Source organism: Dermacentor andersoni, chromosome 7, assembly GCF_023375885.2.
Source record: "Dermacentor andersoni chromosome 7, qqDerAnde1_hic_scaffold, whole genome shotgun sequence".
NCBI lineage: Eukaryota > Metazoa > Arthropoda > Arachnida > Ixodida > Ixodidae > Dermacentor > Dermacentor andersoni.
The window spans coordinates 128,640,139-128,655,570 of record NC_092820.1 but is presented as its reverse complement, the minus strand read 5'-3'; positions in this window follow the sequence as shown (position 1 = coordinate 128,655,570).

Genomic DNA, 15,432 nt, shown 5'->3' with positions numbered 1-15,432 from the left:
TTAGCATGCAGCTTTTTATAATGTTGTTGTCTATAGTGCTGCTACGACATTTCGTGAAGATTTTTCGGAAAAGCGAATTTTATCTGCGAACAAATTTAAAATGTTCTGGTAGCCAAGAAAAAACAGTAATCACATTTTCGCTACTCACTTTACATTTCGCTATTGCGAGCTTTCTGTGCTTGGCAAAAATACTAACACTAGCATAATGGTCGACATAACCTACTACAAGACGTCCAGAAAAGTCCCGACGTTTCAGAAAATTTTAAGAGTCATTATTTAAACTAGAAAACAAAGAAATTTTTATCAGACTTTCGCAACGGCTGCCAAGGAATTGGTGTCTGTCTCGATTGCTTTTACAGTCATTCTTGACTCACTGCAAGTCATCGAATTCGCCATAGTAATATGCTCCCTATGATATTTTAATGAATTCTTTCAAAGTTACGCAGTGAATATTCATAATTCTGCGCTTTGTTTTTAAGCTTTCCTATGGAGGTTATTTCCAGCTTTCCACAAACCCGCATATATGCACTGATAATTGCAATTTAAGATGTATTTTGGAACTAAAGAAGGAAACGCTTGATTAGAGAAAGATTGCGTTGGCTTTCAAGTCCATTATATCATGCAAAAATTGGTGCTGAAGAAAATTCTTTCTAAATAATAAACACATCGGTGTAACTTTATCACGTTAGCCAAGCATACGTTTTGCTGAAAACAACATATTTGAAAACTTTCTCCCTCTGCTAGCGAAAAACTAATCGCCATTTGAAACATACTTTTTTCTGAGTATACAATCGCCAGTAGTGGGTTTGAATAGTGGCTATTATATGAATGAGCAAAGGTGACGGAGTTATCCTTAGAAGTTTATTGCACTAATTACAACGATATAAATGCCAATTTTCTCCAACATTATCTGGAAAAAATGCTGTTTACCTTATTCCAACCGATAATCGGCTGTTTTCCGCACATTCAATTTATTATGAGCTTTGTACTAATATCTAACAATTTCTCTTTCTCACGCATCTCATCCAAGAAAGCAAAGTTGAGTGTTATGCAAGGTGTCCCAGCTTACTTTAACCTGATTTTAAAAAAAGTAAGTGAATGTCACCTAGCTGGACAGAACCAAGGTAATATTGTTTTCGGTCGCTTAGAGATAACCAAATTATTATCTTTTTCAATCCACATGATCTGATTATTAGCCTTAATTAATTATTCAACTTCTCAAATAGTATAAATAGATTAAAAGGGTCAAGGACGAAATTGTACATCGACACGAAAAACTTCCGATACAGCTTCCTGTTGCTCAATAGGTGCTATATAAGAGTGTTTTTCCGAGCCTGATAGAACCCTGCAAATGCACACAAAATTGGCGCGCGAATGGCCGCTCGAGGAACTTTGCGTGTATTCGGTGGCTTCTTTCACACTCGAAAAACACTTTTATGTAGCACGTATTGAGAGACAGAAAGCTGTATCGGAAGTTTTTCATGTCGCTCTAAAATTTTCTCAATGGAACTTTTAGTGTCAATCAGAAAGAGTTCTAGTAAACGTGATGAAAGTAAACCGTGCTTCACTAAACACGTAACATGTTAATTCAGTGACCGAAAAAAATATATGCATTGTAAAGGCACATACCGTCTGGAGGAGCCCGAATGACGTGAACACGCCACTCACATGAGCGAACTCAACTATTTAAATATAATAGAGACTCGCATTCTTGAAAACTCGGGGATATGTTCGAAGTATATCAGACGTAACAAGAAAGATACGATGTGAATCCCTGCTCTTAATGACGGAAACAAAATTTTTGAGAATTTTAGTTAACTTTTAGCGCGAATGCAGAAAATATAGTGCCTGGACGTTCAACAGATGATAGCGAAGCACGATTCATAAAGACAGACTATTTGTGGGGAAGGCCAAGATGGCTGAACACACGCAACGTCCCGGTTGCCGTCGTCTTGTGCGTTAGTCCAAGGAGGTGACTCGTAGCATCTATCCTCCCCGGTGGCCAGAGCGCCGTCTCGGCGCAGACTTATTACACAAGAAGGAGGTGATGGAAACGTGTGGCTTCAACCGGGGTACGTGCACGACGTCACAAGATAACAGGGTAGGTGGTGAAGAACTGTCCACTGGCACGATCTCATAGTTTACGGCAGCAAGTTGCCGTAAAACCTTGCAAGGTCCTGTGTGACGCGACAAAAGCTGTTCAGAAATACTTGCTTGAGGAGATTGAGTCCAGAGAAGTATAAGAGATGCCGGAAGAAAGCAGATGTGTTGGTGGTTGCGGTCATACCTGTCCTTCCGAAGGAAGTGCGAGTCGGATAGTCGTTCATGAGTGGTCTGAAGTGCCAGAGGGGCTCCTGCGGTAGCATTGCGTGCTTACACTGAGCTATTTTGTACGACAGCAGGTCGTAACGTGTCGAAAGGCAAGGCTTGGTGGCGGTCAAACAGCAGGTAGAATGGCGAAAAACCAGCTGTGTCGTGACGGGATGAGTTGTACGCGAACGTGACGTGTGGCAAAGTGCTGTTCCAGTCCCGATGACCGTCAAGCACGTACATCGGCTACATATCGGCCAAGGTGCGGTTCAGCCTCTTGGTGAGCCCGTTGGTCTGTTGGTGGTATGCAGTGGTGAGCTTGAGCTGCACAGAACAAGAACGAAGCAGGTCATCGATAACATTGGGCAAGAAGTAGCAGTCTCGGTCTGTTAGAGGTTGCCTAGGGGCACCATGATGAAGGATAACCTCATGAAGTAGATAATCGGTGACGAAAGTGACGCCGCAAGTCGGCAGAGCTCACGTGATGGCATTCTGCGTAGGATCGTTGGTCGTAACTGCGACCCACTTGTTCCCTGAAGTAGACGTAGGGAATGGGCCGAAGAGGTCAAGACTCATGCGGTAGGAGAGCTGCTTTGGTATGTCAATGGGCTGTAGAAGGCCTGCCGGTAAAGCCGAGGCCCGTTTACGTCTCTGAGAAAGGTCACAGGCAGCAATGTAGCATCGAACAGATCGGTGCAGACCGGGGCAAAAAAAAAGAAAACAACGCCGCACGCGGTCGTGTGCGTGGGACACCCCATGATGACCAGTGGTTGGGGCATCGTGAAATTCTTTGAGAAAAGTAGCACAAACTTCTTTAGGGTGAACAAGCAGAATCTCCGGCTTTTTGGGAGTGGAACTTCAACAGTAAGAAAGAGAGAGTAACCTTTATAAAAAAAGAGCACACGAGCGTAGGTAGCCCTTCCACTGTGCAGTGGGTGGTCCCCTCAGTCCAGGAGTGCAGCGGCCTTAGCTGCCCTTCTCGCTCGGTTGACCAGGCTGAGCTGGTCCGTTGAGTCTAGGCTGGACAGCGCTGCCTCCCATTGCCGTGTTGTAAGGTGTGTTTTGAATGCTTCGACGTTAAAGAACATCGTCGGGAAGCTCAAACAAATGTAGCGATAGCTCGGGCTGGCGAGAGTGGAGGAGGTATATTATAGATCGCAACGTGTCGTCGCTTTCCTGTTCAACGCGGATGTTGGCCAGATGTAAAATTGACATGATGAAGTCAGTGGTATCACGCTCTACGGTGCCGGGCGAGTCGACAGGGTAGCATGATAAAAAGTCAGCATCTTGGTGCATCTAGCCAGAGTTGTACAGAAAGTCAAAGCTGTACTCCTTTAACCGTAATGCCTAGCGACCAAACCTTGGTTCTTAAGTGACGAGAGCAAGCGAAGGGCGTGGTGGTCCGTGACGATAGAAAACGTGCGGCCATATAAGTAAGGACGGAATTTCGCCACATCGCAGACTAAAGCGAGGCAGCCGCACTCAGTTATCAAGTAACGCCACTCCAATGACGAGAGAAGGCGGCTGGAGTAGACAATCAGACATTCATGATCCTTCTGGCGCCGGGCGGCGACTGCAGCCATTCCGTGGCCACTAGAGTCGGTGCGAACTTTTGTAGGGGCCGAAGGGTGACAATGCGCCTAAATTGACGGTGAAGTAAGTAAACTGATCAGGATTGCGAATGCAGTAGCTTCCTCATGGCCCCAAGAAACACAGGAGTCTTACTTGAGTGGGTCAGTTAGCGGCCGGGCAATGTCGAGAAAATTTCTGACAAAGTGAAGCAACTAAGAGCACAAGCTGACTAAGCTCAGCACATCTCTGACTCAGCGTGGACGACACGCACCTTGTCAGGGTCAGATTCCACACCACTAGCACTAATAAGGTGACCAAGAAGGGTGATGTGACGCTGAGTGAAAATACACTTATAGGCGTTAAGTTGCAGGCCAGCGCGGCAAAACACATCGAGAATGGTCGACAGAGGGGTCAGGTAGTACTCAAAAGTAGGCGATAGGACAATGACATCATCCAAATAGCAAAGGCAAGTAGACCACTTATAGCTCCTTAGGAGAGAATGGATCATTCGCTCGAATGTTTGGGGGCGCATCACACAATCCAAAAGCATAACGTTGAATCTCATTGAGAACAGCACTGTTTGTATGAGAACGTCGAGCAAAAAGGCCCTGGGTATGTTCGAGTATAAATTTAGCATTACTGTTTCACGAATGTCCATGAATAAACGTATCTAAGTGTTATTTTTTGTGCCCTTCTTATGGTGGCATTGACAACTTGCGCGGATAAATAGCTAAGGTTTCTAGATCTTTACGTTTCCTACGGTGAATACGCGTGCATTCCTTCAAATAACTGAGAGCTTGCTGTACAAATCGCTCGATAGGTGTAATTTACACGATACCTGCCTGATACACGACCCCTTCCCCACTCTCAAAAAAAGTAAGTTTGAAAACGTCAAATCGATGGAAGTGAGACAAGTGCTACATAAGCTGAAATAGGATGTCGAGGTCGGCTCAACAAAAACCAGAACACTGCTATATTGCTAAACATTGCAGTTGCGAAGAGCTATACTTCACCTAAAGGCATTTCGTGCATATACAGTTTGCTTAGTTCTCTCATTAATGACAGGCAGTGGCGTAGCTAGGTCGTCTGGCATCCGGGGCCGATAGCTCTTCTGTCACCCCCCCCCCCTCCCGGGTGTAGTCGAGGAAGGCGAGGATATCGACAATTTTCGGGTGCCTTCAGATGTATATGACACCCACCCCTCACTCCTACTGGCCCCGTACACCCGGGGCCCACGGCCCCCTGCCTCCCCCCCCCTTGCTACGCCACTGATGACAGGTATATTTTTTCGCAATGTTATATAGAATCGCGTATCGATCTCGAACATGAACTCAAGAAAGAAGCATGCCGCACTGCATAGTTACTACAACGTATCCATTTTTTTTCTAAACTTATCTGGCAATGGAAGTGCTTGCCTGCACCTGTATCGCCATTTTGCCTAATGATGTCATTTGAGTCTACGTGAAAAAATACAACGCACACAAAATTGTGACACTTGAGGCGGAATGAACATACGCACCATCATAGGCTTGTGTCGGTGTTTGGCCTTGCGTGTAAGTGCCTCTGTGCTCGTTTATTGCATTTAAATAACGAATAAATGCATACCACGCTATTCGTGAACTGGGCTGTAAGCGAGGCCTCATTCACCGCTCTGCGTTATACCTGTCATTCCCAGTTGTGTCTATTCCTGAGCGCCATATATATATATATATATATATATATATATATATATATATATATATGTATATATATATATATATATATATATATATATATATATATATATATATATATATGTATATATATATATATATATATATATATATATATATATATATATATATATATTGTGCCGGCTTGAGGTGCCGTTTGTGCCAGGAATCCGCCAAGCCCATGGACGAACACGTTGGGCAGTAGGAATGAAGGAAAAAGGGTTTGTTTTACATTAGCTACACTTGCTACACACATGGTGTGGGGAGCACGCGCGCCCATCTTCCCCCGTGCCGTCGCGTCGAGAGCCGGCATAGACGGGGGAGAGGCGCACTATGCCCTCTCCCGATTCTCCCTCGCTCTCGCGACGCCAGGCGCCCTTCCTCCCCGACTCGCGGGCAGGCAGCTGACGGGCGAGGAGGACATTCCCCTCGCCCAGCTAAAAAGGTACAAAACAGCGCGACCGGGGGAGACCCGCTCTCTGAGCCCGGACCCATAACCTGCCGGACTGGAGTACCTGCCGCTACCCGTGAGTGACCACGTTGCCCGACTATCCCGGGCAACGAGGCCAGCCTATTTATTACTATTACGGAGAGGACGTCCCTCTGCGAGTGTTCGCTATTGCTAATAGCAATAGACGTTGTTACCGTTGACACCGCTGGTTGCCTTATTCGTCCGAACCCGGCGTAGCCGCGATTCCCGCGCTACGGGTTGGGAGTACCACGAAGCGACTGCGTGGGGCTGGATCCGGAGCTCGCCTTCAGCCCTAGCCGCACGCAGAGTGGAACTCCCACAATGGAAGCCTACTCCATGCAGGAGCATGGTAAACGTCTGTGTTCACAATAGGACACGTCGGCCTCTCTGCACGATAAGTCCCCGTATTTCCCCGTCCCCGTCTTCCCTAGTCGACTAGGCTAAGGAATCACATGACTGTATCACAGCCAATCACAATCGTCGAATCGATCGGAATAGCTCGCCCAGGATTTCAGGCCTTTCCGCCGAACTTCGCCTCCGACGGTGTGAAATATGTGGCCATATAGCAGCTTGGAAATCCAAGACCGGCGCCGTTTTTCCGGTAGCCGTCGACTTAGGCTTCTCTCATTCATTAGTGAAGCTTGTCAATATTAGGTAGAGGGGCTTTTGTGAACCCGTCAGCGGTTGGTGTAAACAAGGCGTTAACTTCTTGATAGGCGCTGATGGACGCGTGGGGTTGCCTCGAAATGCCCTTGGCCGTGTTGAGACATAACGCGCACACACACGGACACTAACACACAGATATATATATATTTAATTTGTTTGGGCGCACGTGGCGTAACCGCAAGATAATTACGAGAGACCGCAGTGACGTACTCCTGGTTGCTTTGACCACTTGCGCGGCATCATTAGATCACCATCGCCGTATCATTTTACTAGTCTTTAGCTACACAGTGATATTGGCGCTTCCTATCGAAATAGCTCGATTATCTTTTGGGCACTGGCTGACATTTCTTAATTTATTCTTTCTCTCTGCACTCCTTGTGCGATTTCGTTATTTTCTCCATTAGGAACACGTACACCTGCGACAACTAGGAACACGCATGAGAAAATCCTTTTTCAAGCCTACGATATTAAAAGTCATAGTACGTGTGCTGTGCTCCGCGTTACTAACTTGAATGGTAAGTATATTGGAGCTCACATTGTAGATTTGTGAATTTAGATCACTATAGTAAATTAGTAAATTGTACTAAGGTGAACATTCGTTAAGGAGGAATACTAGCAAGGCATATAATTGAGTTATTTCTTTCTTGAATAGGTCTAACCAGCTTGAGAAGCGTGGCAGCTGAGAATTTAGCGCGAATATTATTCTTTGGGAATTTAACCCAGTTCTTCATATGTCTGCCCGTCACTATCTGCTTTCACGCTAGCCTTGGTGAATTGGTACTATAACGTTTTATAGGGAATAGTATCTGGCTGCGGCGTTGAGAGAACCAGGTTTTATACCAAACATCTGAACAACATGCGTACAGGGGTATGTTACACTGGGTATCTGCGGCTCCTCGATGACATTTTCTCACGCCAAATTTGGTGACAGGTATATGTGCTACTGGCTATGTGCCGCTGGGCTAGTTGTACTGGAAATATGTCACTCTTCAAAGAACCTTCTTACCGCCAACATCGGTAAATGCGCACATGCCGCTGGACAGGTGGCGCATCTTCAAAGAAAAAGAGAAAGCATTTAATTCTTTTTTTTTCTTTGCATGGCTGAACCTAACCATATTTATTAAAAGAACCTTGTGTGAAAGAAGGTATGTGAGGACTCGGTGGTGGCGCCCCTACATGCTACAGCTTCTCAGCAGATAGGCGCAGTGGAGGAACTTCAATTTCCTTTTTTATTAGGAGTGTGAGTGAGTGAAAAACTTTATCAGCTCTAGATTCGCTGGTCTTCTGCGGTCTTCAGATGGCTTTGTCCATCTTCTAGCACAACGGTCGGTTGCCCTTAGTCCAGGGCTCCGCTGGATGCTGCTGCCAATTGTGCTCGCCGAATCAGACCTTCTTGGTCGACCTGGCGATCGCTGGAGAGCACTCCCTCCCATTGCTCCGCACTCGGGTTTGGTATAACGGGTACCACGTCTATCTTCTGGCATGCCCACGTTATGTGATACAGCGTGGGTGTTTCGTGGCACCAGGGGCATTTGTCATTGTATTGTGTGGGATAAATTTTGCTGAGTACGTTTAGGTTCGGGTGCGAGCACCGTTTGTAGCTGCCTCCACGCGACAGAGTCCTCTCTGCTAAGGGAGTTGTGCGGTGGTGGATACCGCTTTCTGCAGCCCTTGTAGTAATTTAGTATCGCCGAATAGTCTTGGGGTACAGGTTCGGTCTCCTCGAGGTCGCCTACGTTGGATGCTCGGTAATAAGTGTACCCTCGAGCCATCCTGTCCGCCTCTTGGTTCCCTGCCACTCCCGTGTGTCCTGCCGTCCATACTATCGTACGCCTAATTGGTTCTTCTTTTGTTTGTCGTTGTGTTATGTGGTCTCCGGAGCGGAGTATGCGGAGCGCTCCGTGCCCTATTCTGCCGCGTAGGTAGTTTATTAGGAAAACGGTTTTGCTTCCAGATTTTGTAGTTATGAGAATCCCGGGAGTGTGATGCAATAAAAGACCTGATAAGGAAACCATTTCGCGAACAACGAAGATTGAGCAAATTCATGACGACAGATGGGCGCTGTCGTTCTTTGGCGGAACGAAGCAAGCCAACTTATGGAAACGAAGCAGTGCAAACCGCCGGCGCTGCGAGTACTGCATGGCAGGCTGAAGAATTGCAACGACAGGCAACGGGCGCTCAGTGAACCGATGGAGCAATACCTCACGAATCAGCATTCATCTGAACACTGCATCTCGGTTGCGGATGATTAACACAACGGTACCGGCATTTTGTGCTTCCCGTCACCACAGTAAAAGCGTTCCAGCCTCAAGCGATCACGGACTGAGACCTCATGACACGCAAAGACTCCACAGCTTCAGGTACTACATTAAATCTGCGTGCCGTCTGTGAGACCTTAAGACAAGTTCTCATAGCCTCTAGGCTTCGAAAGCGTGACTTAGTTCATTCCAATGGACGTAAGCAACAATCAATCGTAGTCTTGCGGTACAAGTTCAAACATGCCATCCTCGTAAACACCACTTAAACAAACACTGAGTTCTTCCACTATTAGAAAACGCTTTTGGTTGTACCAGCGGCCACTGCAACCAGGAAATTCAAGTTTCAGATCATCGTATAACAATTCCTTAAAAGTTTTACCCAACCGCTTCAGCAACGCGACGACCATCTAGCAGAAATGCTTTGCGAATCTGAGATACCTCAGGCTGGTGAGGTGTTCTACCCGCATGGCCGCTCTGACGAACCTAATACATACTGTACACCGAATGTGCACGGACGTGGTAAAGGACGCTTGGCTGCATGATAAAGCTACAGGACTAGCGGCGGTTATCACTAAGGTTGGCTGAGCCTTTCGAGGACCTGTACCAGCTCGAGTGCCTGTGGTGTCATGGCTTATCCAAAACCTGAGGACCAATGCGATAAAATTGGCCTTCAGCTGGTGATTTCGAAGATTAGAGTATGTCCGACCAAGGCGGACCACGCCACCGCACCACAGATTGGTAGCCGGGCTTCTAGCTTCTAGAGGAACGAAGTTATTGAAGGAAGCTTTAGCATCTTAACACCTGCAAACAGAAGAGCTGAACCATTATGCCTTTTTGTAAGAAAGCTCTACAGAGAAATAGAAGTAGTTGGTTTCCAACAGAAGTGTGAAATGCCCCTTGTATCACGTTCATAAAACTGGCGTCACCACACAGGAACACAAAACCTGGCAAATCTGTCAACCCGTGGAATTTCGATTAAAAATGAGCGGTAGAGTACGCCTAAGTGGAAATAACCCGAGTGGCTTCTTCTTAGATGGTATTGGTAGCCACATGAGGCTAACATTTCAAGCTATGGAGCGACAGACGAACAACTTCCCTCCAAACTAGAGACAAGCGCATGCTTTACAGCACAGAAAATTTTGTTCCCGGCTAGGCATCGCAAAAGTGACCACATAATAAAACAATTTTTAAACAACGGTCGATCGCCAACCTCACTGGGGAACGCGCACTAAATGTTATTCAACTTCAACAAGCTGACAACGTGTTTTTCAAGCAAATACACACGTATACCTACGACAAAGACAGAGCCCAACTTAAAATTGGACAATGCGTCAACAAGATGTCATCACTAAGGGAACTGCACTTCTTGTTCAACGAAAAGGGTGACATGGGAATAAGACCTTACTTTCAGAATTCTAACACCACATACAATGAGAAAATGCCTGTTTTACTGTCACGTGTCAGCCCGGTTGCGTGCCCCATCATTCTAATAGCACATCGCGTGATTCTCCACGGCGATGTCGGGGATATGTTAACCGAACTTCGTGCCATGTTTTGAGTCTCAAGACCACAGCAAGCAGTGAATTAGTGCTAAGAAATTGTGTGGTTGTGCATGGTTCAGCCTGATGACTGCTGCTTCGCAGGCAGCGGTAGATCTCAGGAATCCTGTGGGCAAGACCGATTCTTTGGAAGTTGCGGGCAGTCACTTTACCCGGTCAGCTTCTTACTAAACACTGCAGTATTACAAAGTGTACGCTGTTGTGTGCAGTGGTTAGAGCTATTCTCCTTAAAGGTGTGGCTGGCATTGCATTCAATGATTTTCATTAGGGTCTTTAGGCGATTCTGTGCAAGACGTGCAACACCAGAATTTGTACAGTCAGGAAACTGTAAAATGTAAGGAAGGTGCACGTGAGCTAGCTTCCATGCTCCTGTGCTTAAGAATGACTGAGTGAGCTAGTATTACTCGAGACACGGCAAAATTTCGAAAGTTATTGCCGAGGGAGCTTCTTGTTGTGGTGCTTTTGGCAGCCGCTATATAAAATTGTGAAGATGTAGCTTTGCAAATAATTGAAAAAGGCGTCTTAAACTTTCAGCATCTGAGCACCTTTCTTACTTAAACGGGAGCGCTATACTCGCGGACAACATTCTGTAGCTGTGAAGGGAAAGTTACGGAGGCAAATCGTGTACAATTTAGAGCACTTCTGAAAAGAGTCCCGTGTTTCCAACACGTTAGTTTAAGCTGGAGAAGAGAAAACATAAACACCTTACTAGCAATACTTGAATGGGACGTATATAGCGGCTTTTCCTTCCGCGTCTGGGCAATCTCGAAGCCGTCGCACGTGGAAGCTGCGTCGATTCACCGTCTGTTCCGAGCAACCAAACGCACCGTCAAACGCTGGCGGACTACTTGGCGTGGTAACACATGTGCACAAGTTCCGGCCCTGTAGCTTTCACCTCATAGCCACAGAAAGTTGTTCGAGAGTAAAGCGAATTCCAGGCAAATATCTATGATTTACTATTCTTCTAAAGATCCCGGCATTCTAACACCGTCTTAATTTTTGTGGGGCTGTCGTCTCCTCTCTGCTACTGGGGTGGGATATGAACAGAGCAGAAAATATACGGAGCTGCTCAGTTTGTGGGTACAAAGGTAGCTTATAACCGAACTAATGCGGGATCGAAGGCTTGGTGAATATCTCCTGAAAATTATAAGCGTTCACTCACGAGAAGTATCAAAATATCTAAGAATAAGCAAACGTGACGTCGTGATTATTGGAGAAGACAACGCTGCAAAAGTGCTCTATGGAACCTGTCCTATGAGCAACCGCATCGAATGTAAAGAAGGCATCGTACGTGCAGGTAAAGTTAGCATACCTACCGGCTTAGAGCTAGTCCGCCAAATTAGGTAATTAAGCAAATTAAGAAGACGCTGTGCTGTGGGTCCCGATTTGATCAGCAATCAGATGCTGACAGATCTGCCATATGAACGAAAACGAGCCCTTCTGGACATATTTAATCACGTCTGCAGCACAGGAGAGATCCCAGAAGCGTGGAAGACAGCATGGGTGGTGCCAGTGCTCAAGTCCGGAAAGGATCCTGCAAACCTCACCTCATATCGGCCAGTATGGCTAACATCATGCGTATCAAAGTAGATGGAAAGACAATGTACGAGGTTAACATGGTATGTTGAGCAAGGGAATAGACTGCCACCATGTATGACCGGATTTCGTCCACGGTTGAGTGCCCAGGACAGTGTTTTGGATCTACTAAGCCATATCGAGCACCATCGCGTAGACGACCTTTCCACACTCGCCATCTTTATGGACGTCGCCAAGGCATACGGCTGTGTGCTTCATACAGGCATCATCAACGGACTCCGAGCCATGGGCGTCTCGGGAAATGCTCTTCGATTCGTCCATGAATTTCTCAGTGATCGATGTGTACAAGTTAAGCCCGGAAGTATAATGAGTGAGAAGCGACGAATTTCCCTCGGCGTCCCACAAGGAAGTGTCCTATCTCCCTTGCTTTTTAACGTTACCATGGCCAGCCTTCCAGATGCCCTGAAAGTAGGTCGGACGGCAGTTAAAATGTCCATCTACGCAGATGACATCTGCATTTGGATTTCGGGGTACCAACACAATCGTTTGGCCCGGATAGCCCAGGCCGCAATCTCCACTATCGATCGCAACTTATCGACGCTTGGCCTATCTTTATCAGCAGAAAAATCTGCCTTCATGCATTTCCCGGGAGTGAGACGCAAGTCAACACGTCTGACGCTGAATATCAGAGGGCATTTAATTCTTCGTGCAACTCATGTTCGATTCCTGGGCGTCACCATCGACAACAAGCTACTATGGCGTTGTGCGGTCGAAAGTATTGTGGCTGCATCAGCGCAAAGAGTCAACGCACTTCGTCGATTGGCAGTTGTACGTTGGGGAAACAATCCTACGTCCATGCTTAAACTGAACGCTGCACTGATAACAAGCCGCATTCTATATCAGCTCCCTGTGATATCACCGTCATCGAGTCAATTCGAGGGCTTGGAGGCAGTGCACAGAAAGGGACTTCGCTTGGCGACGGGAGTTCCAACGGCGGCTTCAAACAAGAAAGTCACTAGTGAGGCAGAGTTTCTTCCACTCCGCCTCTTGGCATCTCAGGCCTTGCTGACGCAGCTATTAAGGCTGGGCGAGTCACGCGCAGGCACGGCGCTTCTCCGGCGGCTAAGAGCAAGAACTCGCTCACATTTCCATGCGGCGCTGAACACCTTCCGATTGTTAGGACTGGAATGGCCTAAAAGAAGTCACCTTGACCCGCCATGGTCTTTTTCAGACGTTACCTGCAGCCTCAATGTACCCCTTCTACCGACGAAACGCACCATTTCAACTGCTGAAGCAAAGTTTATTGTGCTGGACCACTTGAGCACTGTGTTTCAAGGCCATCTACAAGTGTACACAGACGGTTCGGTGTGCCCACAAACGGATAGCTGTGCAGCGGCATTCTGCATACCATCCCTTGATGTGTCATGGTCTGGCCGACTGGATCGCGTAGTTTCCTCTACAACAGTAGAAAGCGCCGCAATCACCGCGGCTTTGCGGAAACTACGGGCCTTTTCTGCACGTGATGTCGTGGTGCTGACGGATTCCAAGTCAGCCTTACAGAGATTACATCGGGGCCTACCTCTAGATAAATTTACAAGGCAGTCTCTGGCACTGATTGACGACCTAACGAGCAAAGGATTTAACATAAGGTTTCAGTGGATTCCATCACGCGTAGGAATTGATGGAAACGAGGAAGCTGACGCCCTTGCACGCCTAGCGCTGACATGTGTCCCGAAAGTGAAAGCTCCAAAAGCTTTTCAAAACCCTAAGGGTCCAATCCGCCTTCATTTTAGAGAGATGCACAAGAATCCACGCGAATCCTGTGTGACTCATGTATTCACACGCGAACAAGCGACGCTTTTATACCGCATCAGGACCGACTCCGCGTACACCCCAGCTTGGTTATTGAAGACTGGGCTTCGCGCTTCCCCACTCTGTGTTCACTGTGGTGACATTGGTGACATCAAACATTTCATTTGGCTATGCCCGCAATTTGACACAGAAAGAAAAGCGATGGTCGACAACCTACAAAAGAGCGGTATTACGCACAGGACCTTTGAAGACGTTGTTTTCCCGGGAGGGCTCGCGGCATTCAGGAAGAGAGCGCAACGACTGCTGATAGCCTTCCTGCGAGACACGGGGCTCATCGACACCTGGTGACACACCCCTGATCTCAACTCGAAGGAGGATCAGGTGGAACAATTGCCGGCTGTGTATGCCAGGCTAACCCCACCACCACCAGCTAGTCCGCCCTTTGGTCCAATTGTACACTTTAGAAGTTTCCAACTCTGGCCACGGAGCGTGTTAAATAATATATGGCGAAGACACCGATGGGAACTAGTGCGTGGGCGCAAGCCGCCCCCTTGTGTTACGAGATTTGTGACTAGCGGGACCTGTCAATGAGGACGCTTCTAAACTATTTTTTGGGCAATAAACCCTTTTTCGCACCCTTCTGACGGGGAAATTTCATGGTTCAGCGAGCGTAGACAATCGATCTTTTCTGTTCTCTCGAATACGGTATGCCTATTGAACGAATGTACAGAGGCTCGGTCCAATATATTTAAAACATTCCACGACCAGAAGTTCGCAAAATGTCGCCACGTTTCGTGTATGATCCACCCTTTCTGTGAATCAATATGCGCACCTGCCTCTGAAGTCTCAAGCAATTGTAATATAAAAAATAAAGAATAGATCTTCCTTTCAAAACAATAAATAAGCATGTATTAAAGTAGGACATTGAAGAAATAGCCTTCTGCAGCGTAAAGAGGTTCATAATACGACACATTCCCACACGCTGAGAAAGGTGTTCTGCTCTATAATGAGAAGCACAATCGGCAAGACGCTATTGTTTTCGTACCTCCATCTTGCAGTTGCTTTCTTCACGTTTAGGTTCCGATTAGTTTCTTGTTCTGTAGGTTCGATTACAGAAGTGGCGCCCGGTGCCGTTCTCTTCTCTTGTGTGTGCCCGTTTATTTGGCGTCTTTATATTTCATGATGAACGTTAACTTATGTGAATGTTACTCTTCGCACATTTGTTTTACACTCAGGGGCGATCAAAGCATACAAATGAGTAGTGTGACCAGAGCATAAACCAAATAAAGAAAGATTGGGTCAAGAATATTCACCTACGTATTTTTCTTTTGCCGGCGAGTCCAGCAGCACTTATTTCTAACTACTTCATTGAAGTAAGGCCAGCTGCTGCCTGCTATTCACAAAATTCCTTAATGCAACCCAGTAAAGAATAAAAGAAATGGGCATACGAAAATTGGCTTTTTTGTTTTTATTCAGATAATGCAATGCCCTGCAAGCAATACTTTATAGATAAATATATTGTGCATAAAACTTAC